The following is a 22556-nucleotide window of genomic DNA, read 5'->3' as shown; positions in this document are numbered from 1 at the left end:
AGGAGTCTGTTGCTCTAAGTTCTGTGCAAAAACGCCCCCTCGCAGGGCGGTCTTCTGGGTGGTGTGAACGGGGTCCTGTCTCTGAGAGGCCTTTTGGCGTCTCCATCTCCTCACCCCCCCCCCCCCCCCCCCCCCCCCCCCCGCCAAGGACCTTTGAGCCTGGACCCACCTGGCTCCTCACTGACCCGGCCTGCTTCCCCTTCTCACCTCCTCCTCTTTCCCCCCTCCGAGAAGGAGCAGAGGTTGCCTCTCTTTTCCCTCCCGGTTTCCGAGGCCCTTACTCAACGCTCAGTCCTGTACCTCAGGCATGGCGCAGAACGGCTGGCTTCACCTTTCCTCCCAAGTTCGTCTCTAAGCCAGGGTCGATTCCTCTTCAAGGCAGCCAGGAGTCTAGTAGAGCCTTTTCTCGTGTCAAAGCGACAATATTTGTGGTGATTAAAAAAAAAAAAAAAAGCAACTAGAAGTTCAGGAAAATTCCATCTCGTAGGAGAATCATGACGTACTGGGCTGAATGGTGTTCCCTCCGAAATGCCTGTCTACCTGGGACCTCAGGATGTGAGCTTTTTGGAAAATAGGGTCTTTGTGGATGTAATTCGTTAAGGAAGGTCATCCTGGATGTAGGGTGGGCCTGAAACCCAATGGCTGGTGTCCTTATGAGAAGGCCACGCAGGCCACAGGGTACACGCAGAGGAGGGCACCATGTGACAAGGCAGACGAAGACTGAAGGGATGTGTCTACAGGCCAAGGAGCTCCAAGCTGTAAACCACCAGAAGCTAGAAGTGGACTGGACTAGAATCTTCCTTGGAGCCTCCGGAAGGAGCCACTCGTGCTCACACCTTGATTTTGGGTTTCTGGCCTCCAGAACCATGATAGAGTCATTTCTGTTTTTGACTCCCAGTCTGTGGGAATTTGTCACGGCGGCCCTGGAAAAGTCGCGCACAGGTGACCAGTTGCACAGGCTATGTCCCACAGCACGGTGGGCTTCTCTTTTCCACCCCGTAGCTCAGCAAAGCCCACATCCGCAGAGAGGGACCGTGATGACTCCCGTCCCCGAGCATCGACAACGCAGTGCTGAAGACAGCGTCACTGACCTGGACTGGACCGCCCGAAGAATCTTCCGGTCCGGAGTAAGGAACAGCGAGCTTTTTTGTGACAGGGATCAAAGGCCAGTGGAGATCCTTTTTCCTTAATTCTAGCCATTTGGTGGCTGAAAAAAAAATTTGTTTTGAAAATCACCATAATTTTCTTTTATTTTTAAAAAAATTGTATACAAATTAGTTAGCATCTAGTGTAATGATGATTTCAGGAGTAGATTCCTTAGTGCCCCTGACCCATTTAGCCCATCCCCCCTCCCACAACCCCTCCAATAACCCTCAGTTTGTTCTCCATATTTATGAGTCTCTTCTGTTTTGTCCCCCTCCCTGTTTTTATATTATTTTTGCTTCCCTTCCCTTATGTTCATCTGTTTTGTCTCTTAAAGTCCTAGGATGAGTGAAGTCCTATGATTTTTGTCTTTCTCTGACTGACTAATTTCGCTTAGCATAATACCCTCTCCTTCCATCCACGTAGTTGCGAATGGCAAGATTTCATTCTTTTTGATTGCTGAGTAATACTCCATTGTATATATACACCATGTTTTCTTTATCCATTCATCTGTCGATGGACATTTGGGCTCTTTCCATACTTTGGCTATTGTTGATCGTGCTGCTATAAACACGGGGGTGCATGTGTCCCTTCGAAACAGCACAACTGCATCCCGTGGATAAATGCCTAGTAGTGCAATCGCTGGGTCGTAGGGTAGTTCTATTTTTAGTTTTTTGCGGAACCTCCATACTGTTTTCCAGAGTGGTTGCACCAGCTTGCGTTCCCATGAAAATTCATTTGCAGCAGAAACTTTAAGAAATAGCTTGAATGTTCGATTTTTCCCAATATTAGGATGCCCCAGCCCCTACCTACTGAGCTGGGGGGTTTACAGAAAACCCCACAGGGAAGAGCCACACGCCCCAGTCACACCTCAGGCACGTCTTTGGGCTGCTGTGAGGGAAAGAAGAGGGTTGCACAAGGTAACTTCACCAGAGCACTTAGCCAGCACACCCCCACCCCCACCTCCCGGCCGCCCCCAAGCTCTGGCCCTTTTAACTCTTCTCTTCGCAAACACAGACTGGAGCGGCCAGATCTGTGTGTGTGATTTTTCCCATTTGGTAGACAAGAGGCTGGGAGTTGAGTGGGGTTGACATTCTTTCTTTCAAAAACCTGATGAGCTTCTCTGGAATGCCAGCCTTCCGGAAGCTTCTCCGTTCAGTGCCTGTTAATCCTCTATTGAGAGCTGATAATGAGGTTGGGATTTTTTTTTTCTTTAGATGGATAAAAGGAGCATTGCTGCTTCTTCTTTTTCTTCTTCTTTTTCTTCTTCTTCTTCTTCTTCTTCTTCTTTGTCGTCATCGTCTTCTCCTTGTTCTTCTTTTTTTTTTCTGGCCTGTAGAGTCTATGTCAGCTATTTTTTTGCCCATTAAAACGTGTCACAGTTTTACCACATTGGCTTTCACATTTCCCAAGATGATTAACAGTTGACCTTTCTTTGCTTAAAAAAAAAAAAAAAAGGAGGGAGTCTTTGACCTTTCTTTGGGAGGTCTTTCTCAAGGGAGTCTTGACCTTTCTTTGCTTAAAAAAAAAAAAAAAGGCTGAAGTCTCGGCCCGGCTGTCGATCGGAGGTGGTCACAATTAGAAACCAAAGCGACCGCTGCTGTTTGCTTTAGCTGGGACAGTAATGCGTCCTCCACCTCAGTGGCAGCTGCAGAGGAAGCTTTAGCCTGCCGAGGAGAAGTAGTAGAACAGGACTAGTGGGGAAGGGGGGTGGGGGGCCAGAGCCTCTGGAATCTTTTCTTGTGCTTCAGGGAAAGGCCACCAAGCCCTCTGTGTTCTCTCCCTCCTGAGGGCCCAGACCTGAATGCCTTTTTATTCGGAGTCATCTGGCCCCACCCTGGCCACTGGCCGCAGGTGGCCGCCGAGCATCAGAAATGTGGCTGCTCGTGACCCAGGCGTTCTCTAAAATATAAACCTGATGCCAGGTTGCAAAGACTTAGTACAAAACACATGTCAGCAATGATATTTTTGAGTGGATTGACACCCGACACACCACGGCCTCGGCTTCGGCTTTTTGTTGATTATCTGACCCGCGGACCCCCGAAAGCAGACCTCCCAGATTACAGCAAAAGACGTAGATCTCTTAAGACTTCCCGGGAAGCAGACGGGGTCAGGGCCAAGTGCTTTTGGGAAGAGCCGTGGCAGAGTTCCACTGGGGATCAGAAAAGAGGTGAGCAAAAGAAAAGGGTCCTGAATAAAGTCTCTCGTCAGAGAAACAGGTCTGCTTTTGTCAATATGGCATTTCAGGAATGTGTGCCCACAGGACCCCTTGCTCATCCCTTTTAAATGTCAGTTTAACAGCAACGACCCTGTCAAGCGAGTACTGTTCCAGAGGCCCAGCCGAGCAAGTGTGTAAGGTTGTGAATAGCTGTCCAGGACCCAGGAACACCCCCACGGAAAAGTGGGGCAAAGCTTGGGACCCACAGTCCGAAGATAAGAACTCTGTGTAACCGATGAGTCATTGTAAGAGCATGTTGAGGACTCAAGGCTGGGGACTGTGACAGCCTTTTCATCTTGCAAACATGGCCCAGCTGCAGTGACAGACCCTCCAGTGACATCCCACTGCCTGGCTTGAGCTCCCACAGGAGGAGCTCCCACACTTCCCCTTAAGCATCCTAAAACCAAGGAAAGGAGCCCTTCGGCGACGAAGAACGAAGAGGAACTTTGCACTAAAAATCACTTGGTTGGCTCAACGTCTTTCTCAACAACAGCCAGTAGGTCGGGTAAGTAGAGATTACCATCTCTGTGTCTCGGAATGAGTCTTTAGACTGAACCTCTGTGAACTTGCGTGCCAGAGGCTTGAAGGATGGGGCCATTTTGATCTTCAACGCAGAACGGGGAGGGTAGGCAGCATCACCACTGAGGAGGAGGGGTGGAGATTTAAGCCTGGGTGAGGAAGGGTGATTTATAAGCCTCAGGGAAGAAGATCTGCAGACACGTCAAATATCCCCAGAGAGGACACGATGGCCTAATGTCCTTTCTTTCCCAGGCGAAGAGAGAGTTGGGCACTCTTGGGTAAAGGAATGGAAAAGCAGTCTGTTGAAATTCCTTCTTCATACCCTGATGTTTACTTGTATTTCGAAAAACAAACAAACAAACAACACTAAAAACACTTGGTCTGGTTTTATGTTTCATAAATATAATTGTAAAAATAGGGAGAACAAAAGATCGTACTTCAGAGGATCTATACTTTTGCCTTTCTTACGCATATACGCATATACGTTTTTTAAATTTCTCTAGTTGACTTGTACTTCCCGATGATCTGAATAGAACTGAAAGATGAAAGGCCAGGTTGCCATCTGATCACCAGGTACGCTTCTCTCTGACAAGCTCACGGTTCCCTCCCGTCTGATTTATTATGCTCCTTGGCTTTGCGGCAACATTTCACAAACTCATCGATACAGAAATTCCCGAGAGTGAGTGTCTTAATTACATAGGCTCTTCTTGGGGGGTGAACAAAACAACAAATGTATTTCTCCCCACGTGGGTTGAAATGCCCCGTGTGATGTCCAACTTTACCACAACACTGTGGGGTGGGGGGGGGGGGCGGGGGCGGCTGGCTTTACCTCGTGGTGCCGCCGTCTCCCAAAATGTGTTGGTGCCTTCACGTTGTCTAACAGCTGGGCCCCTTATGGCCTTACAGCTCACAGCCTTCTTTTCCTCAACAAGAGTCCCCACATAGCAGTCCTGTGGATGATCCAGCGATCTCATGGGCCCTGAGCCCCATGGTTCTAACTTCCTTCCTCTTTATGTCATTTCAGCACTCATGTTCATGGCCAAACCAGGGAACTGGTGATGGGTTGACCCACACCAGCTCCAGGGTCTTGCTCACTTCCCATAGAAGATACCAACCATGGGGTAGCCTCATCTTATCAGCAATCCGAGGGGACCACGGTGCAGTCAACAGCAAGATGGCGGAGTCCTGGTTGTCCCTGTGTCAGGTTGACCTCCTAAGAGCTTCCAGGGGAGATGGCTTTGAAATCCTTGAATGAGTTCATGCTCTTTTCTTGAAATACACTGAATTCTGGCAACTTCCTAGAGTGCAGTGTCCCTGCCTTATGCTGGTTTCCCTTGTGGCCCCATGGGCCCCTTGCATGGATTTGAGTATCCTGGGTGTTGAGTTCATTGTTGCATCTTGGCTCGACATCCTAGACCAGGAGCCAAGGAGAAAGGTCTTTGGATACTTCTTGCTGAGTCCTGTTTCTCATCCCCGGTACACAAAGGTGAGGGTGAGGGGTGGGACACTGAAAACTAAGCAGACTGCTCATTGGTGTCACTTTTGTACTGTTTTTCATCTTTCTGGGGACAAAAGTGTCTGTTCCAAAGGGACAGAATGGGAAATTTGACTAAAAGTTTTAAAATTCAAACCCAGGGATGCCTGGGTGGCTCAGTCAGTTAAGCGGCCGACTTTGGATTTCGGCTCAGGTCATGATCTCACGGTTCGTGAGTGTGAGCCCTGCATGGGTCTCTGCACTGACAGCACGGAGCCTGCTTGGGATTCTCTCTCTTCCTCTCTTTCTGCCCCTCCCCTGATCGCCCGAGTGTGTGCTCTGTCTCTCTCAAAATAAATAAATAAACCAAAAACAGGTAGAGAGATACTGGCTGTTGGATGGTTCTAGAACAGATTCTGAGAAGGGACTAAGAATAGGGAGGGAGAGGGGCTGTCTGGCACGGACTCCTCGTGGCCACTTTCCTTCAGGCTTTTCCTGGACCTCCACACACAGAGGGACTCACAGGCCGAAAGATCACCAGACTCCCCTCCTCAAATCCCCGCTTTCTGCTGGAGCCCCCGGCTCGGCTCTCAGCACTCTCCACCCCACCATTCACTACCTTGTCTCCCGACTCATTTTCTTCAGAGCACTTATCACGAATCACAAGCCATGATTGTCTTGCTTTCCTGCTTCTTTTCTACTCCAAGCCTCAGGGGTCTGCCTTCTTTATTCTTTATTTAATCCTCGTGTCCAGTACAGTGCCTGGCTTAACTCCAAAACGACTCGTTGAATACATGCAACTTGCATAGGAGACATGGCACGAGGGGCTAGGACTTGGACACTGAAGAGGTCGGATCAGTTCAAGTGCTCAGTAAGCATGGTGTTATCATCAAAGACAGGGCAGTAGGGGGGCTGGAGGGAGCTTCGGTAGCATTGCGGCGAATTCCGTGTAGACATGGAACTCTAATGTCTCTGCTAATGTAGTGAGTGGACAGCCACCAGAAAGAGCCCAGGAGGAGACAGAGGACAAGAATGGAGAGAAGACAGTCAAGACTGAGAAAAAGGGAGAGCAGGTGTATCCCATACAAAAGAAGACATAGAAACCCCAAGGGGGTAGATGAACCCCAAGAGAGCTGCAAGGGAAGGAGGCAAAGACCAAGGTCAGGAGGAGGAAGTGCATCGCCCTGGTGTCAGGACCTGGAATAAGCTCCGCCCCTCCGGTTCCTTGGCAACTTAAGCCCAGCAGAGCCTCTGCATGGCTTCCGAACGGCAGTGACCCCTACCCCCAGCTTTCCCGCCCCCGAACCTTTACCAATGACTCAAGAGCTACCAGGAGATTGTAAGGCACTTCGTCCAGTGTTCTTATCTTGTAGTTGAGAAACTCTGAGAGGGACGTGTTACCCAGTTAGTGGCAGAGGTGGGCCGACAGTCTGACCTCCTGTTCGAAGCAGTTATGGGTTTAGGGGCAGGGGTAGGGTCAGGTCAGCCACCTGACTCCTGGACTGCTCAGGACAGTCTCGTTTTCACGTCTCCCAATTTCTCAGACTTTGACTTAAATCAACCATACTCTGACTATCCCAAATATCCATCTAATGTCTGTGAGATTCCTCCTCAGGCTTCCCAGCAATCCACGGGGAGAGAAAATAGCAGAAACAGAATGACAATTATTTTTTGAGGGCAATTATTTCAATACTGGAACCATGTTTTGAGGGATCCACTGAGCTAAGGGAGGACCTTACGCTGGCCCATAAACTATGATTAAACAGGACCTTGTCTGCATGATTGACACTGGGTCCAACTCTGACAGTGAGCCAACATCCAGGAGTGCTAGTTAACTTGATTTTAACAAACCCCAGAGACTGGGCTTCCGGTATTGGCTACTTGAAGGAGTCCACTAATGCGAAATGCCTCCGGCTACGGAGATCTAAAAATGTGAGATAAAATATGACACAGTTTATTTCAGATACGTAATGGAGTTAACAAGAAAGAGAGGCCCTCGGATGCTAGAAACAAAGAGGGAACCCAAATCAGATCAATCTAGTGTGATTCGCGGCTGCGGTCACTGAGGGGTTTGTAGGGAGTTAATTGGCCCAGAAATACACTGAGACGGCTTTTGTTCTCTGTTCGCACCTGGTGAGGACAGAAGATGAGGTCTTCGTAGAAGTTAGAACTCAGCCCTCTGCCGAAGGTGGAGATTCTTGAAACTCAGCCCTCTTAACGAAGAGAATTTAAAATAACTCCACGCACCAACCAACGTGCCCCTGTCCAGGGCTCTGAAAAGCAGGGGGTGGGGGGTGGGTGGGGAGAAGTCTGAGTTGATATTATTTATGTAGTGTAGCAATCCTTAGTTGAACTCGCAACATATAAACTGATCCTGCGTTGATAATACCAGCGGAAGCAATGCAAGACCCTGACATAATAGAATCATCTGAAAAAAAGATCCCACAAAAAATGAGTATGTCAAAGCTACGAAAGCATTTTTAAAGAAGGAATAGAAAATCTTACCAAGAGGGGCACCTGGGTGGCTCAGTTGGTTGAGCATCCGACTTTGGCTCGGGTCATGATCTCACTGCTCGTGGGTTTGAGCCCCGTGTCGGGCTCTGTGCTGACAGCTCGGAGGCCGGAGCCTGCTTCGGATTCTGTGTCTCCCTCTCTCTCTGCCTCTCTGCTGCTCACCTTCTGTCTCTCTCTCAAAAATAAATAAAACATTAAAAAATTAAAAAAAACTTTTATGAATACGCAATGAAAAGACAACAAGCAGATTGGTAAAAGCAACGCTAGAACCATGAAGGGTAGTCTGAATTGAGGATAGAACGAAGAATGATTCAGTGAAGCTCTTGCTCCTAATGTGTGACTTAACCTCCCTTTTATCTTTTAGTTTCATTACAACTGTTATTTAAAAATTACCCAGGGGTGTCTGGCTGGCTCAGTCAGTAGAGCGTGTGACTCCTGACCTTGGGGGCATGAGTTCAAGACCCACATTGGACATAGAGATTACCACCACCAACAAAAATAATAATAAATAAACTAATTAACTAAACCCCCTTTAAAAAACTATCCAATCATTCAGCATTGTACTGGGTTGAATAATGTCCCCCCAGAATTCATGTCTACCCAGAACCTCAGAATGTGACCTTCTTTGGAAATAAAATCTTCACGAAGGTAATTAGCTAAGATGGGGGTCCCAAGACGGATGAGAAGAGAGCCAGTGGGGAGAAAGTGGGACTCTTGATCTCGGGGTTGTGAGTTCAAACCCCACGCTGGGTGTAGAGTCTACTCTATTAATTAAAAAATTAATACAAATAAGTCAGTAATAACAATAAACGTGCACAAGGATACCCAAATAGTTAGACACCATATTAGCTCAGATTAGGGAAAATAAATTCTACAGCGGGCTGTTTGCTCCTTTCTGTCATTCAGAGGAACTTCTCAAGTACAGTCTGCTCGTGAACTACTGTTTTGAGGAGAGAGCGCCCCAGCGAGAATCAGATCTGAGTTTGCTACAGCGGCTTTGCAGCTCAGAGCAGTGGACGAAGAATTGTGTGGGAGGTCGGGAACCGGCTCCAGTATTTTCTAGGGTGGTAACCATGGGGAAACACCTGAGTTTCTCATCTGTAGAACTGAGGGGGATTCTTGCCTTGACCTCATTACTTGGTACGGTGACCCTTGCAGAAGGACATAGTGGGAGAGAACGTAGTTAAGTTCCGTACAAAAACGCGAGTTACGAGGTCTAGACTGCAATCTGGCTGTCTGATGCTTCACTTTCCGCTCTTTGCGTTACAGATGCACAGGAGTGTGCAAGCACAAGACTCTAGTTGGCTCGTCCTGGGTCATTCATTCAGCATTTACGAACCCACCCACAGAACACGCTGAACCCAGGCGGCAGGACGAGGAGGTAAGTACGCCAAGGCCCCGACCACGGCTCACGGAGGCCACTCGTCGGCAGAGCCATCCAGCCCCGTTGGGACCCTTCTTCCCTCACAAAGCCCTGCCACGTCGAAGTGTTCCGGGCTCCGCAAAACATCATCGAAGACATGGGAAACTTGATTGGCTTATTTACCCACAAGTGTGAGCCTCCGTGCATCCCACATTCCCTTAGACCTTCTTTTTCCCTTTAACTGGCTGAGTTCCTCTGGGAGTTGGTTCATCACCACGAGCCTGTTCCACAGCTCCTGCACACAGCCCCAGCCAGCCCGCACCTCTGCACCGACTCTCCAGGCTTTATGGCTGCATCCACGGGCACCATCCGCCAGTGCCGGGCCCCCGCAGTGGGACCCTTTCTATGGCTGGGGTGGCCTTTCTAGAAGGAACTGGGGGAGGGAGGGCAAGTCTCACAGAGTGCAGGTACTGAGTTAGGGCAGCTAAGCTCAAAGCTCAGCTCCTTGCTCCTTCTGATTCAGGTCTTCTTCTTCATCTGCAGAATTTGCTGGAACCACCACTGAAAAAAACCCTCACGTAAGGGACTGATGGTCTGGGAACCCTCTAGTTATAAAATATGAAGGGAAAAAAAAACCTTAGCAATTTCAGCTTCAAGAAAGGTCACTCTTATGAGATCAGGCTACATTCCTGCAGAGTTGAAATGAGTCATCGTAAGTGCCCTTCAAGTGCCAGCTAGGAGGGTAATGAACTTGCAACTTACCAATATTGCTGAAACACACACACACACACACACACACGCACACACAGACGTACCCAAGCACACAAGCACGCAAGCACACATGCACATGCAAGCACTCGCACAGACATGCACACACACACACACACACACACACACACACGCTTTCTTTTTCATTGCTTTTCATTATGTTTGCAGCTTGTTCAGAAACCCCCAACTCTTACCAGATTTTAAAGGAAAATCCACCTTTCAGGAAACTCAAGGTTTGAGCTTTCTATTTCTTTAAAAACAAACAGATTTAAACCTGTTCGTTACGAGGCATAATCTTTAACGGTGATTTTAAATTTTCTCACAGGAATAGAAGCCATATAAGTCCCTCTGCCTCGTATATGGGTGCACATGTGAGAGCTGAGCCAAGGGTTGGATTCCCCTCCCGGGCTCCTGTAGACATCGGAAACCAAATTTTCCCATTTTAGAGTTAAATTTTAAAATCAATACTGGTGGGTCAGAGGAGACACATAAGGGCCTTGAGGGATAAGCCGGGAAGAAGTCACTGCCTTCAAAGAGGGACCAACATTTCCAAAGGATGTGTCCGGGAGAGCGCCTCGCTTCGGTCACGCGAGAGCTCCCTAAACCACACCCCAGGGAGTTCACTGGTCTGGCTGAGAGGTGTTTCTGAACCCAGTTGACAGCTGTGGTCCTTCTTATAAACCAGTCCATTGGCATCAAGGTTTCGATCAATTCTGGGTCCTTAAAGAGACGATGTTCCAGAGCCTGTAGGGCTAAAGATCAGAACACTGACTCCAGCTCCTCTACCGCAGGGGGCCCAGTCCTGGCTACCAGCAGGTTCTCCAAGCACATGCTGTGTCCCTTGGAGCATGGGAGGATGCTGACAAGGCCTGAGTTTCTTTCTGCTAGTCACCTTCACAGACAAGCCCGGGATCTCACCTCTTATCCAGAGCTGGGGATTAGAACACGTGTGATTTCAGCCCTTGGCCTTGGCCACTGTGCGCCATGGTGCGGACTGAATCCTGTCGCCTCAAGTTCATATGTGGAAACCCTAAGCCCCACGTGATGGTATTGGGGATGGAACCTTCAGGAGGTAATTAGGTTCAGATGAAGTCACGAGGGTGGAGCCTTCATGATGGGGATTAGTGCCCTTCTAAGAAGAGACACCAGATGGGGGCCTGGGTGGCTCAGTCAGTTGAGCGGCTTGAGTTCGAGCCCCACGTTGGCCTCTGGGCTGGCAGAGAGGAGTCTGCCTTGGATTCTGTGCGTGTGTGTGTGTGTGTGTGTCTCTCTCTCCCAAAAATAAATAAAAAAATATATAACATTTAAAAATTATAATAACAAAAAAAGAGACACCAGAAAGCTGGCAATCTCTCTCTTCACTATGTGGGGACACATCTGTAAGCCAGGAAGAGGGCTCTCCCCAGAATTCAACCTTGCTGGTACCCGGATCTACGACTTCCAGCTTCCAGAACTGTGAGGAATCGATTTCTGTTGCTTAACCGCCCCCCCCCCCCCCGGTCTGTGGCATTTTACTCTGGCAGCCCAGCTGGCCAGACAGACTGTGATGTCACTAGGGTCCCGGTATGCGGGAGCTTGAGTCAGAGGGGTGTGGCCTCACACAAGACCCTGTCCACAGCCCGGTGGCTGAATCCTTTCTCATGCCTGTGTCCTTCACACGGACCGTGGAGCTTTGCTTCAGTGGGCCCTTTCCCCCACAGCCACCTGCTCTGGTCTCTGCCTCTGCAGAGTCGCTGTTCTGATTGGCCCTTCCGGTCTATTGTGAGACCACTGCCTGGTTCTACGCACTCTGACACCTGCACAGACGTCACCTTGGGTGCCCAAGGCGGCCACGGAACCTTTACTGACAGATCACCTGATAACCCTACACTTGCCTAGTGACCCAGACAGAAGGAAAGGGAAGCAGATTGCCCACGGAAAGGACATACACGTGACGAGAGATGGGGAGGCTAGCCAGGTACAGCCATGGACCGGCAGTTTCTTCTGGCGAGCAACTCCAACAGCACCTCCTTCGGGGAGCCCTCCAGGATACCTGACCTAACAATGCCATCCTCTGAGCTCGGCTCTCCCCTCTGTCCATTCTCAGAGGCTGCGCTTACGACATTGTCTTGTAATTTCTTTGGTTTTCAGTCTCTAGCCTCTTCCGAGATGCCAGGACATGGGTGTCTGTGCCCACGTTCATCCTTTTATCTCAAATACCAAGAGCGGAGTCTGAAATATAGTGGGTGCTCTTCCCATTTAATTGAGTGGAATGGGGCATCCCAGCCCCGTGAGAATCTTCCTTTCCTTCCTTTAGGTTCTCTTCCCTCCCGTTCCCCCAACGACACTTTCTTCTAACCGGTTGTGATGCCCCCTCCTCCCGGGAGGAGCTCAGAGAGGGGCATTCAATTCATTATCATTTCTCCCAGCTTCATGAAACCAATGGGCCTGGATACGACACCCAGTTGTCTTCCCCGGGGAAGATGCTCCCAAGGTCACCTCGGGGCTCCGATTCTTAGCTTCCTTAAGTTTCCCTGGGTAAGGGAGGTGTTCGCCATTCGGATTGAATTTCTGAAGCTGACTGCTCAAAAGTGTCACTTGCGGCGTCCCGGGATGATTAGATAACCACATGCTCACGTTAACCACTGACCTCTAGGAAAAATCCTTGTAAAGCGTTATTAAAAATCTGTTCCTTGATGAGTCGTCTCTTGCTTTGTCTCGCCCCTTGTCATAATTGTTTACCGCACCCCAAATGTTGGCGGGAGGCACAGGCGGGCGCCATCCTGCAACCTTACTACTTACGCGCGTCTTGGCCACGCGCTTGGCCACAGCGACGGCTCCGCGGTTTCTCCGAGCATGCGCAGAGCAGGCGGAAGCGATACACCGAAATTCATCGGCCCAGATTCCGGCGGATTCGGCCCTCGGGGAATCGCGTGCAGCTCTCCTCTGCCGCGCTCGGCAAAGGGTTGCACGAGCCCGGCTCAAAAATGTTTTCAAGTGCAAGGTGTACGCTTTCAGGACAAAAGTAGGCCACCCACCCCGTGCAGCCGACCCTGTCAAGATCTTCCGCAGTGTAATTGATGCGTAAGTCACGATAATGAAAATAAACCCAAGCCTTGTCCACAAAGCACCGCCGGGCATGGGGTGCGAACTTCTTTAAGGGGTTGTATTCGTTTCCTGTTGCCGCTGTTAACAAATCACCAAGGCTATAGTGGCTTAACGTAATGCAAGTCTATTATTTTACGGTTCGTGCGTCAGAAGTCCTCAGCGGGCTGGAATCAAGGTGCTGGCGGCGCTGGGGTCCTCCCTGGAGGCTCCGGGGGCCGGCGGAGCCTCTTTCCTTACCTTTTCCAGCACGGGGGGTCACCCGCCTTCTTTGATCATGACCCCTTCCCCCATCTTCAGTGCCAACCCGCTGCCCCTCTCTGTGTCCGTCGTCCGGGGTCCTCTTGTCCCGGTGCCCCTGTTCCGCCTCCCTCTTCCACTTATAAGGCCCCTCGTGGGTACGTCGGGTCGCTTGGATGGTCTAAGCAAGACAGCCTCCCATGTCAGAACTGTTGATTAGTAACTTTAGTTCCACCCTTTCCCACCTACCCTAGCATAGTCACAGGCTCCCGGGACTAGGGCGGGGACATCTTTGGGGGCCACTATTCTGGCGGCCAGCAGTGGCCTGCAGCCAGGTGGCGGGCGCTGGTGTGGCACCATGGGTGAAGAAGGTGCCGGATCCACATTCTGGGGTCACCACTTGCTCCCTTGTACGGTCTTGGGCAAATGACGGTGCCTCTCCCTCCGTGCTCATTTGGGTTCCCAGGCTTGTGGGTGCAAGGAGCTTGATTTGGAAGTGATCCCAGGAGGCACCGTGAGGGAGCGGGGACATTTGTCAGGGAGGCGAGCTGGAGGGCGTGCGCTATGAGCGGGTCGTGACTGTGAGAAGACTGGGAAGACGACGGTCCCGATGACAGGCAAGGATGCCCGTGATTCCTCGAGGCTGACCCTCAAAGCTTGGAGGCCCGGCTGAGTCTGCTCTCATGGCCAGGGGGATCCCCGAGACGGGAGGCACAGGGAGCCGTCCCCTATCGGCAGGTGGCTCCTGATGGGCCAAGGGGAGCCGGTGGGACGCCAGCAGCAGCTGTCACCTCCTCTGAGCCTCAGTTTCCTCAGCTGTCCATGGAGGACGACCATGACCGCACCTCCATCTCCATCCAGGTGGGTGTGAGGGGTAAACAGGACAAGGGGTGAAAATTCGTGTGGTGTCTAGAGCCCACAGATGTGAGGCTGGCTACTCACTGCTTCCCTGGCCGTGCGGCCCAAGAGCGGGCAATTTATCTTTTGCTCTGCCTCGGTTTCCTCACTGTGACCCGAGGGAGTGCGTTCATCACGGCACAGGTGTCGGTGGGCATTAGGCACATTCGCGAGGCTAAGGGGATAAAGCAGACGCTTTCCAAGCCTTTCGGAGCCTGCCCAGAAAGAGTGCGATCCCACGGGTGACAGGACGCTGCAGCCGAGTGCTGAGCGCCCCACGTCACGAGGGCACGCGACGAGGCCTGAGCGGTCAGCCGGGTCAGGAGGGCAAGGCTGCTGGAGGGAGGGAGGGAGGGATGGGCACTGAGGCAGGAAGGAAAGAGAGCTCTCTGGGCAGCAGTGTGCGTGCGCGCGTGTCCCCAGCCTCGCCAGGGAGGGAACGCGCCTGTTGGAAGGCCCGTGGGGCGCCCTCCAGGAGGAAACCATCGCTCTGCTGTCTGCACCCCAGGAGCTTAGGGAACCCCACCGTGCAGCCCCAGTGGTCCCTGCATCCGGCCCTCCTGATGGGAAGTTCACTTCCCCTCCCCACCCCAGAGGCATGCCTCCTCTTGGTGGATTCGCTCCACGACCCACACTGGTGGCAGTAGGAGATAATGCGCCTTCTTGGCCCCGGGCACACCTCTGGCAGCGGCCCCCTAGCAGCTCCGCGAGAGACGGGCACAGAAGCCACAATCTCCCTGTGATGGTCGGTGTTGTGGGTGGAATGTGGGGGTCCCAAGTGCACCCCAGAGCTATTGATGCTGCTGGGAAAGCCAGGGACGGGGAAAACCCGGGGGCTGGCCCTGAGCCACTGATGGCCCTCCCGTGATTCTGAACTTCACCTGAGTGCACCGAAATGGAGTCAAATGCCTACTCTTGGCCCCGCCGTGAGCTGAGTATAAAGGTTGCAAGGACAAGAGAGATTCCAGGCTGGAGGAGGAGGGAGGCACAGACGAGACCCTCTGCGAGATGTGGCCAGGGCCCCAATGGGGCATGAACAGTGCTCGGGTCACCCTGAGGGGCTGTGCTGAGGGTCTGTCTACACAAAGGGTTCCTTCAGGGACAAACACTGTCCACGCATCAGCCTGGCCCCCTCAGCACTGGAGCTGATTCCTGGACCCAGGTAGATGTTGAAGAAATTCGTATTACATATTGCACTTGCAAAAAAATTTTTTTAATATTTATTTATTTTTGAAAGGGAGACAGATTGCGAGTGGGGGGAGGGGCAGAGAGCGAGGGAGACACAGAATCCGAAGCAGGCTCCAGGCTCTGAGCTGTCAGCACAGAGCTGGACGCGGGGCTCGAGCTCACGGACGGTGAGATCATGAGCCAAAGTCAGACGCTTAACCACCTGAGCCTCCCAGGTGCCCCGACACTTACCCAGGACGGTTAAAAATGACCAAGTGGTAGAGAACATGTATCGTTGCGTGTGAATTTTGATTTCTAGGTTCAAAGTCCCGTCAGACTTATTGGAATGCAGATTCTGCAGGCTGGGCTCAAAACAAGTCAACTTTGGATTGGAGCCGTCGATGGCCGGCTGTAGTAAAGTAATGATAGAGAATAGTTAAAACTGGCTTGTTAGGTCATAAATATTTTACTTGCCAGGCTCAGCAAGCTACGGGTAGACACTTGCCCTAATAAGTAAGTATTGATTACACTCTAGTCTGGAATCAGGACACATAACTGATGGGTTAAAGATTTGAGGAATCCTGCGCTACACACGAAGACAGAAATTACCCTGGTAACACCTTTAGGGGGTACTTTCTCATTGCGTCTCAAAACTTAAGCGTAAGCAGGGTTACGGCCTAAGCTAAAAACAAAGGCGATAGGCTGGCCAGCCGAGCTGGAGAGCTGACTTGATGGGTCTTCGTGTGGGTGCAGGGGTGGGGAACCATAGCGTGGGAGGGTTCCTTGGGCAATCCACTCCAGTGTCGCCCTACGGTGCGCGTCGTTCTCTGACACCCAACTTACGATCACGCATTTGCGAACACGTCCGCTCTTGGCGTGTTCGGTTCTGTCCGGAGCAGCTCTGAGCACACACACGAGTCAGGGTCCCGCCATTCAGTCTAGGCGGCTTGATACATCTCCCTCTCCCTTCAGATGGCCGTCCCACAGGGGAAGTCGTTGCTGGGAGTTCCACAGTGAAAATCGTCCTGTTGGCCCCGCACGGGATGGCGGTCTACAGAATCCGTGGCAAACGGTTACATGGTGGGTCGGGATGACAATATTGGTGTGGGTTTCATGAGAATGGAGTTTTGAGCAGGAAACCTGGTGCGGGGTCAACATAGCGCCATGACTGTCTGGGCTTTACCAACCTGCCAGACCCACGGGTTGGGAGGAATCTCTTGGTGCCGATGGCCGCGACGCACACGGGGAACAACACGGACCTGAGTTTGGCCCAGGAGCATCTATCTGTGGCCTCCTTGGTAATCTGGAGCCCGTGCCTCAACCAGGTTCTTACCCTGTTTTTGCTCTCTTTACATTAGCAGCACCAGGAGCCGTAAGGAAGCTTTCTCTTAAGGACCCTTGACCTTTCTGAAGGGCCGTGCAGCTTCACCCCGGTGACCACAGGTGACCGAGACGGTGAGAGGCGGGGATGCCAGTTTTGTCGTAACGGGGGCCCCTGGTCAAGGCGATTCTCTAGACAGAACTCAGGAAAAACCGCTCTATTCAAGAACCAAGTTCAGACTAACAGGAGATCCCATCCCGATTGGGGCAGACCCTAATTGCAGCGACAAGTGTCCTTATATGGGAAGAGACGGGGAGGAGACACACAGACGAGAAGGCCAGGTGACATCAGGGGCAGAGACTGAAGGGATCTGTTTACAAGTGCGGGAACGCATGGGTTCCTGGAATCTTCCAGAAGCTCAGAGAGAGAGGAGTGGGGCAGATTCTCCTGCAGACCTTCCAGAAGGAACCAACCTTGACGACACCTTGATTTCAGAGCTCCGACCTCTATTGCTGTAGGAGAATAAACACCTGTGGTTGCAAGCACCCCCGTTTGTGGTAATTTGTTACGGCGGCCAAAGGAAAGCTAATACACCTCCCGAGACCAGCGTTTACTGCCCACGGACACCCAGCGCTCTCTTTAATCTTGCAGTCATTTTGAGGCTGGGGTGTAATTATACGGGCCCTCCAGGGAAACCTGAGATTTAAATAAATCTGGGGCTCACCTAATGCTGACCTTTGGGAGGCATTGCCCTTGATAGCAAAAGATTAAGGGTGCCTGGGAGGACCTGGGGTGCCAACAGGCAGAGGCTGTTACAGAGACTGAAAACTGAGAAGGTGGTCGAACGAGATCCCTGAGAACCAACTCCGGAAAGCCAGAGGGCATTTTACACGGGCAGGTTCACCGTCACCAGCTCTCCTAATAACCAGCTGCTTGTCGCATGTTGCAGCAGTTGAGGGTGGGGTTGGGGGGCTGCCACGCGGAGCTTTGCTGTTCAGTAAATAGACTCTGAGATCTCAGCGGCGTAAGACAGGTTCCTGTCTGGCTCACGTCACAGGTGCTGCTGGTTGGGCGGCTGGACTCTTGTGGAAGAGGTGACTCGGTTTTCCAGGCTGTTCCCATCAGCCCCTCCATGATCCTGGAATCCCTGTTTTCAGTCTCGGAGAGGGGAGTGAAGGTTTCGGAGAAGGGACATCCTCCCGGGACCACCCCCTTTTCACTCAGGTTCCTGGACAGCATCAGTGCCGTGGCCCCACCCCAGTCCGAGTGCACTGAGTGTGCAGGGGCACGGAGCCGTGGCCTCAGTGGCACCGGAAGGAGCCAGGAGGGGGTGTGCAGTAGGGAGCAGGCACGAGCTGTCAGCTGCTTCTGAGACGTTGCCGCGCCCACAGCTACGCAACCAGCGGCTACGCGACGTCTGGTCAATTATCACAAGGTTCTGTAAACGACACGGGACCTCTCGGACCCCGGGAAGGTCGTGGCTCCAGATGGGGTGTCCTAGAAATGTGACAGGTTGAGCTGCAGGCCATGCATCGTGTCTCCCGGACAACATGGGCGACACCAGCGACCGGCTGGCGTGGCGCTACCCTTCTGGCCACCGTGGGTGGGCAGACGCGGTGACATTATTCGCTTCACGCAGACGCGCGCGTCTTTCGGGTTCTCTCCTGGCGCGATTGCGCACCGTCCTCTGTTGTTCACCATCCACACCGGCTCCCTCGGCCACGAGTGGGAGAGCAGCATATCAGGCGTCACTGAGGTGGGAACAGTGGCTTTATTCCTTGCTGCTCACGGTGTGTCCACAGACGAGCAGCACCAACACCACCAGGAAGCTTGCTGAAGCGCCAAAGTTTGGGTCCCGCCCAGATCTAACAAGTGAGATCGTATTTTTCTCCTTAAAATTTTGAAGTGTATTTATTTTTTGGGAGAGAGAGAGAGAGAGCACGCGCACAAGTGGGGGAGGGGCAGAGAGAGAAGGAGAGAGGAAAATCCCAACCAAGCAGCCTCCACACCCTCAGCGCAGGGCCCAACACGGGGGCTCGAGCTCACGAACTGCGAGATCGTGACCTGAGCCGAGATCAAGAGTCTGACGCTTAACCGGCCGCGCCACCCAGGCGCCCCACGTGAGATTGTGTTTTAACAAGTTCCCTGGGTGAGTTCTGTGCACGCCGCAGGGTGGGAAGCAGTGAGCTATAAAATGTGTTAATTCCAGACCAACAAGAACGGTAGATAAATATCTAACTTGAATGGCGCGGATCAAATGTTACAGGGGTCCCAAGCAGACAAGAGTTAAGTTGAAATCTTTAGGCTAAGATCATTAGAAAGATCGAGCTACAAAAGCCTACGTGCACGGTGGAGAAGAACCACTCAGAAACCCCAGGTTGGCGTCCTTTTTACGGCTCTTGAGTCCCTGGCTGAATGATCATGTGAGTTAGGAGAGTATAGTGGGTTCATGTATGGTGGTGGGGGAGGGGGGGTACTTAAACACTTTTTTAAACTTTATTTATTTATTCTGAGAGAGACAGAGCAAGAGCAAACAGGGGGAGGGACAGAGAGGTGGAATCCCAAGCAGGCTCCACGCCAGGCTCGGGGCTCGAGCTCACGAACTGTGAGCTCATGAGCTGAGCCGAAACCTGGAGCCCGCCGCTCGACCACCTGAGCCACCCAGGCGCCCCTCAAACACTTTCATTCGGCCAATAGCCTGAAGTTAGGACAAGAGCCCTGAGTTTACTGTGACGCTAATCGGTTGCAGTAAAGAACAGCACCATGGCATCCGTCCTGTTCCTGATGGTGTGAAAACCTGAGGCCTGAGAAATGAAGGAAGAAATGTTAGAAATTCTTGGTCAACCGATCGGGCTGGTTCTTCTCTCCCAGACCTGCTCTACCCTCGCGTTTTACCAAAGGACACCTCAAATGGGGTTTTAGCACTTGGGAGCCGAGCTGTGGCAATTAAGGCGGATAACAGAAGCTCATTAACAACTTAATGAAATATACTCGGGACATCATTTTCCGTGACTGTTCAAATGCAGCGGTCAAAGAATAGCCCTTTTCTATAAACTGATATAATCTATCATTTTCATCAAACTGCATGGAACTGTGTTAATAAGGATCCTTGAGGATGATACCAATTACTTGTTCGATAATGAGCTTTACAGTTTTTTTTTTTTTCCCATTAAAAATTTTTAATGGGCGCCTGGGTGGCTCAGTAGGTGAAGCGTCTGACTTCGGCTCAGGTCACCATCTCACGGTTCGTGAGTTCGAGCCCCGCGCCGGGCTCTGTGCTGACAGCTCGGAGCCTGGAGCCTGCTTCCGATTCTGTGTCCCACTCTCTTGCTGCCCCTCCCCTGCTCACATCTCTCTCTCTCTCAAATATAAATATTCTCTGCCCCTCCCCTGCTCGCACTCTGTCTCTCTCTCAAATATAAACATTTAAAAAATTACAAAATTTTTTTTAAGACACGGGGGCACCTGGGTGACTCAGTTGGTGGGGCTTCCAACTTGATTTCGGCTCCCGTCGTGATCTCGCTGTTCATGAGATCGAGCCCCGAGTCTACTTCTGCACTGACAGCACAGGAGACTGCCTGAGATTCTCTATCTCTCTCTCTCTGCTGCTCCCCTGTGTGCTCTCTCGCTCTCTCTCTTTCGGTCTCTCTCTGGCAAAAATAAATAAGCATTTAAAACAATTTTGAAGACGCTGTGCTGCCGGCTTTGGCAATGAAAGTGGCCCCGAGTGAAGGCATATAGGTAGGCACCAGAAGCTGGACGAGGCAAGGGACAGATTCTCCCCTAGACCCTCCAGAAAGAACGCAGCCTTTCCCGACACCTTGATTTTAGGACTTGTGATTTGAGAACTGTAAGATAATACATTTGCGTTGTTTTAAGCCACTGAGTCTGGGGTAACTTGTTATAGTGGCAACAGGAAACTCATACACAGGGGGGAGACAGACAATCAATACATAATTGAGCATAAGTTCATTTTATGTCCGTGGGAATAAAATACAAAGTATGTCACGGGTAAGAGTGACGCAGGGAAGGGCAGAGAGAGTAGGAAGGGGGTTTTAATGAAAATGGGAAGGTGTGGGCGGAAAGACGGGAAGTTGGGGAGGGATACGGCCAGGAAGCTGCCCCGGGGGAAGGTGTTCTAGGGAAAGGGAGCCGCCAGTATGAAGGCCATAGAGGAGGGGTCCTCTGCTTAGGCACTACGGGTGTTCTGGGCCAGACTGTCCTCTGCTGTGGGCTGTGCCCCACCTTCTTAGTTGTGACAAGCAAAGGTGTCTCAGGACACTACCATTGTTTTCTGGAAGCCGTGGAGAGCCACGGCTCCAGAGGTAGGTCAGTAGCGTAGCTCAGGCACGAGCCTGCTGGGGCGCAGGCGTGACAACAGGCCAAGGTTGGGCAGTTACTTTGGAGTGCGTGGCTTTGACGCTTCGACATTCAGGGAACAGCAGCAATGGCATCATGGGGAACTTACTAGAAAAGCGGACCCCAGATGGGTGGGGGTGGGGTGGGGGAGGCACTGGTTTGGGGTGCTCTCATGCCATGTCTCTGAGCTGCGACGGTGCGGACCCTGCCTTCATTTCAAGCTCATTGACTTCACAGCTATTCTGGAACATTCTCCCTGTGCCAGGTCCCGGTTCCAGGCTGTGAAGGGCTGCCCCACGGTAGGGGGGCTGGTTCTGAAGTCAGACTGCCCGAAGGTTTCCAAGCCTGTGACAAACATAGTCCCTATCCCTCGATGTTTATTATGAGGCACAGACCGGATGTCTACCCCGTGCATTCAGCCCAGCGCTCGGCGCCCCGTAAGTGCTCCGTGATTGTTCTTGTGACTGTCTGTCTACTCATCTGTTTGTCTGCCTGTGTCGTGAAGGTCCACATCAGCACCGGCAGGATGAACCCATCTACCTCATGGCCTTTCAGAGAGGATTACATGACGTGAGTCTGTCAAGTGCGTAATTCATAGCTCAGCATAAAACAAACGCTCCGTGAATGGTCCCAAGTAATACTATCTTAATCATTTCTTTTCAGAAAATGAACGCTGGTAAAGGGCTTCACCGTTAATGGCGTTCTCAGCTGCTTACTTGGAATTACCCTCGAGGTGTGCCTCACCCTCCTGGCCAGAATGTCCTGACCTCCCCGGTGGTAATTGTTAAACCAGGAGCCGAGACGTTAGTCCTTCTGTCCCCCCAGCCGGGGCCAACTGAGGTGGGTCTCGATCTGCCTGTGATCTGTTGGCACGGGGTGGTTGATGGTTTCCCTCACACGGCAGCTCTGGTGGGGAGCCCTACGTGTTTCGTACAATGAAGGGGTGGGGGTGGTGTCTGAGGCACCTTATCAGCTGAGAGGTTTTAGCCACAAGTAGCCGAAACCCCAAGTAAAGGGCATGTCATTTGCTGCAAGTCCTGAGGTCAGGTGGTGCCGGGGTTGGGTATGTCAGCAGCGCCACAGTGTCATCTGAGACCCTTCATACTTCCCTCCTGCTGTCCTCAGTGGGTGAGTGGGCTCTCAACATGGTGTCAAGGTGGCTGCAGCCACTCCAGCCATCACATCTTCATTCACTGAAATTCAGAAGCAGCAAAGGAGAGCTGTATGATCCAACGTTAAAACATAAGGAAGATCTTCCAAAGCCCATCCATTTATTCCTCTCCGGGAAACCCTTCCCTTGGGTCTCAGGACCCTTCCCTAAACAAATCCCGGGCCAGGAGAATTGATTAATTTTGTGGCTCAGACCAATCTTCCCTTAAGCTGAGTGTAGAGTCACTTTCCCTGAGCACATAGTCGCCAGGCAGAGGGCACCCCCAAGTAAAAGTGGGGTTCTGCCTGCAAGAAAGGTGGACAGAGGCACGGATTCGTG

General features: G+C 51.7%; 1 long non-coding RNA gene across 3 annotated transcripts; it reads left to right on the top strand.

Moving 5' to 3' along the window:
• The first annotated feature begins 3656 nt into the window (after window positions 1-3656).
• LOC124515653 (uncharacterized) lies at window positions 3657-11149 on the top strand. 3 transcript variants are annotated; one of them, XR_006962857.1, is made up of 7 exons: window positions 3657-3866; window positions 4384-4559; window positions 4905-5366; window positions 9138-9249; window positions 9775-9809; window positions 10168-10232; window positions 10325-11149. It is a non-coding gene; the product is annotated as an uncharacterized LOC124515653 (long non-coding RNA). The 3 variants fall into 3 exon arrangements; XR_006962858.1 differs by having other exon boundaries at window positions 4384-4453; window positions 10168-11149; XR_006962856.1 differs by having other exon boundaries at window positions 10168-11149.
• The last annotated feature ends 11407 nt before the right edge of the window (window positions 11150-22556 follow it).

This window comes from Lynx rufus, unplaced genomic scaffold, assembly GCF_022079265.1.
Source record: "Lynx rufus isolate CCGP_SWC_20201006 ecotype Redwood Valley unplaced genomic scaffold, mLynRuf1.p SCAF_2, whole genome shotgun sequence".
Taxonomy (NCBI): domain Eukaryota; kingdom Metazoa; phylum Chordata; class Mammalia; order Carnivora; family Felidae; genus Lynx; species Lynx rufus.
The sequence above is the reverse complement of the archived record's forward strand: the minus strand, read 5'-3'. Positions and strand labels throughout refer to the sequence as shown.